The following is a 4,585-nucleotide window of genomic DNA, read 5'->3' as shown; positions in this document are numbered from 1 at the left end:
AGAAACCCAGTTGTTAATCATTCTCTTTTAATTTAAGTAAACCTCGAGCAATATTGACCGTCGAAATATTAACCTTTGTTTTTGTTTAATCAAATAAGCTCATCTTTAGTTCGTAGAATATTTGCCCAAAGAGAAAATACGCTACATTTCTTCTTAAGATAGCAATAGCTAGCGGTCACGAAAAATGTTCTTCTCTATCTAGAAAGAATGTAAAATATTCCACGAATAAATTCTAAATTAAAAACCCAAAATTAAAAAAAATTAAATAAATAGAACAATAGAAACAAACGGATAGGCCCGCATCCGTTACAACGGAGTGCAGATTATGTCATAACGCCGTCGCAGGAAGAGGAAGCATCCAGCGATGACGGGCAGAGGAAATCTCAGTCACGCAAAACCAACGCGTATCCGTTAAAACCTTTTTAACGCCCGCTACGATCGAAAACGGTTACCCGCATATAAAAGACCCCCGCCCGCTTCACAAACTTAATTTGACGAGAATAATTAAGAAACAAATGGATCTGTGCGGTTCGCTGCTGTCGAGGAGATACTGAACCAGGTTCGATCGGACCGGTGAGGATTCGATGGTGGAGCCGCGAGGGAGATCGACGGATGACGAGGCCTCGTCGGTCGAAGAACCGCCGGGTCCTGTCCGGGCCGATCGCGCCGCTCGTTTCGATGCTGCGGTCTGGTACCCGCCAGGGCGCCGAAAGCCGCCATCCTCCGCCTCCTGAACCTCGCTGTCAAGGATGAGAGGTACGCGTCACGATGTTTAATTCCTGCGCGGGTCGTTTCTTTCTTGAATTCTTGCTGATTTTCTCGATTGGGTTGGGGCGGTTTTTCTTTTAATAAATAAATATTTTTCCATTTAATGAAATATTAGCTTATTATTATATATAATATATATATATTATATATATATAATATATATATATATATATATATATTTTTTTTTGGATTCGGATTTTGTACAATCAGTTGGTAATTGGAGGGAGTACAATTCCCTCAATTCTTGCCGCTTATATTAAATTCAATGGATGAGATCACCCCATGCACGTAAGGTTTTTACTGTTATAATAATCAAGTCTCCAAAACCATTTCTTGTGAAAACCAATATTTATAATAATCAAAATCTCACATGGCGCGGTCTCATCCGTTAAAAGTGATATAAATAATAAGGATGGAGAGAATTGGACCCTTTCCGATTACCACCTAATTGGGGAGGATCTCAATCCCATTTTTATTTTAATCAAGGATTGTTTGCGGGAAGGTATGATCTTGACAGCGATTAGCTTGTACAATCTCTGGTAGTAAATTAGTTAGTAGTAATTTTAGGTTTGGTTGGTTGATTTAGGTCTTTTTTTTTAATTTAGTTTTAAGCTAGCTTATGCGACCTTTTCCTTCTTCATCTTGCTTTTTAACATCATAATTGTTTGATCGAGGACGTGCGCAACGTGCTCAATTTTATGCAATTGACGAAAATTTTAACATCATAATTGTGGGGTACATGCCTTTTGTCGGTAATTTATGGATTGTTTGTTTATGTTTGAATCTCAGGAATGGTAATAAGTAGGATATAATAAGATCCTTTTGGATTAAAAGGATTTCAGCATGATTACAATGGAAACATTATGCAACAAAAAGGGAAGATGCTTCAATAAGCTCTGAACATAAATAGGAGCACATAAATTTTTTTGTAAGAGATGTATATGGATTGTGTTTGATGCTAGCATGCAACAATTGGATTATTGGGACTTCGGGAAAGTATTCGGGTCAGATTTGCTTTACACAAATTTTTTTTCGAAATCAATAGTGTCGAGATCTAACTAATTAATGTTATGTGGAGAGGGATCACATAAGCTCAGTTTCAGTAAGAAAACTAGCCACTCTCCTTCAATCTGGTCTCTAGTCTTTTTCCCAAATGTTGGTCATGTCCAATACCATTTTGCTAACTGAGATGTGCAGTTTGTGTCAAGATTTAAATGAGGTTAGGTTGCAGAGAAATGTTGGTGTACTGTTACATCACCTTGTTGCATAGATAACAATCAAAATTGGTTTCTGATGTTTGAAATCTATATACACTTCAACAACCATCTGAATGTGACAGATAGTTTTAAGCCTGGATTTTGATATTTTCATATGAGAAACTGGTTGTTTTGCACAGTTAGGACCAGTCCTTAATTTATCGCAGTAAGCAAATTCAGATGTTGGAAAGTGTTCTTACTCCAAATTTGAATTTACTTTAGATTGTTAACATGTGTGCTTCAAGGTATTCATGATGCTCTGTACCTTCCCTTTGTTTGTCTCTAGGCAGTAGCTCTTCTTGAGCTTCATTTTCAATCTTATTTGGTCTCAACTGTTTCATACTTTTCGAATAATCTTGTATTCTCAAATCACCTGTAGAATATTTACTACTAAAATGTAAACTTAGATGTATGCAGAGCAGTACTTCAACTTGCAATATGTGCATTACTAAAGTATATTAGAGTGCAATATTAAGAACATATAACTACTATGGCCTATAACAACTGAAGTCCTGCATATTCAAAATTCTTATCATGAAATTTTTTTAAATCTCTGTTCATATTTAAGCATATAATCTCTTCATCCTTCTTGCGATAATCATCTTCATGTCCTACGTTCTGCCAATTGAAAACCTGGCACAAAGGGGGTAAAGCATTGAAAAAGCCTTAATTCATGAATATCCTTAGACTATCAATAAACAGGGTTTTTATTTGCCCTTTTCTTTATCATGTTGTATCCGGAGCACAACAGGTTCCTGCTATGAAAATAATCAATATTGTAGCAGATGTATTAAAATATCCACCAAAAACATCAAAAAGATTAAATCAATCCAATTATATATATCTTTTCTTTGTCAATACTTAGAGGTGTGTTTCATAAATTGTTGTTGTTGACTCCTAAAATTTGATCCTTGCAGGAACAAGATCAAGATCATAGATGCTGGTGCGCTCGAGCCCCTACTTGCTTTCCTCCAGTCAACCGACCAAACCCTTCAAGAATACTCTGCAGCCGCTCTCCTCACCCTCTCTGCCTCCCCCATCAACAAGGCAATCATCGCCTCCTCAGGCGCCATCCCTCTCCTTGTCAAATGCCTTTGTGAAGGAACCCCTCAAACCAAAGCCGATGCAGTCACCACCTTACATAACCTCTCCACCCTTCCCTCGAACCTCACCACCATCCTCGCCGCCTGTCACCCGGTCCCCCCTCTCATCGCCTTCCTTAAAACCTTCAAAAAATCATCCAAACCCGCCGAAAAATGCATGGCAGTGCTGGAATCTCTGCTTGGGTTTGAGGATGGAAGGAACTTCGTTACATCAGAGGAAGGAGGAGTCCTCACAATTGTTCAAGTGCTCGAAGAGGGCTCTCTTCTAAGCAAAGAACACGCCGTAGGTGCTCTCCTAACAATGTGCGAGAGTGACAGGGCGAAATACAGGGAGATAATCCTGAAAGAAGGTGTGATTCCCGGTCTCCTTGAGCTCACGGTTCGTGGAACTCCGAGAGCTCAGGGCAAAGCTCGGGAGCTCTTGAAGTTGCTGAGGGACTCTGCTTGTACTAGGCCAGAGATGGAGGCCGACACGCTCGAGAACATAGTGAGCAACATTGTTTCGAAGGTCGATGGGGACGACTCGAGGATGGAGAAGGCGAAGAAGATGCTGGCGGAGATGGTGCAGGTGAGCATGGAGCAGAGCCTGAGGCATTTGCAGCAGAGGTCCTCATGGTGATTCTGCTGCTTGCTCCTCTGTATTTTTATTTTTATTAATGAGGAGGAGGTTAAAGTTTGCTGTAGGTGATAATAAAGATTTTAAAGATGCCAGTCCAGGCCCTAGATGGCGTCTTGTGACCGGTGAAATGTTGATAGTTGGAGGTTTCGGGCGGGCTTGAGGCTCGGGAGGGCATTTTGGTACATCTTTCGAGTCTCGTGACGCGTTGTAATCGTGCAAAGTGTTAGTCATGTTATAGAGATAAACGAAGGGCATGAACCTGCCCTGTGCACGTGACGATCCATGCATTGTTTGTGTGTGTACGTGCGAACTCTTATCGTAGCAACGCGCGTGCGTGTTGTTGATTTAATTTTCTTAACGGGCGTGACCGTGTGAGCCGCACTCGCGTACAGTTGGACCCGTTCCACATCTGTTCTGACATTTTCCGTACTTTTTTTTTGGGTTGCTGAATTAAGTTCCTCCAATCAAGAGTAACGGTAGGTATCAAAAAGGGAATCATTTGAGAAAAAAAAATTACGAGAACTGGGCGGAATTTCATTGATTACAGGAATGAGGTAGCAATTTCAATGATTTGAGCGTCTAATTTCGAAATTTGAAAGAAGTAAGGGACTAATATGGAGAGAGAGAGAGAGAGAGAGGGGAAAAAACCAAACTTAAAATGTAACGTCACGAGCTCTCAATCGTCAAGACAATCGATTATGATCGCTGAACAGAAAAAAGATTGGGGTCTGCAGCAAACCAGACATGGCTACGGGCCCACGATCAAGTAAGCTGTAATTGTTTTTTGGGTGGTGTAGGGACACTACATAAGACATGTGAGATGTCGGCTCACTGTCCCA

The 4,585-nt window shown here is 40.5% G+C and overlaps 1 pseudogene; it reads left to right on the top strand.

Annotated features, from left to right (window-relative positions):
* On the top strand, window positions 679–4,141 carry LOC109836879 (annotated as a pseudogene).

The sequence above is a fragment of the Asparagus officinalis genome, chromosome 1 (assembly GCF_001876935.1).
Source record: "Asparagus officinalis chromosome 1, Aspof.V1, whole genome shotgun sequence".
Taxonomy (NCBI): Eukaryota; Viridiplantae; Streptophyta; class Magnoliopsida; order Asparagales; family Asparagaceae; genus Asparagus; species Asparagus officinalis.
This window is presented reverse-complemented; position numbering and strand designations above follow the sequence as displayed.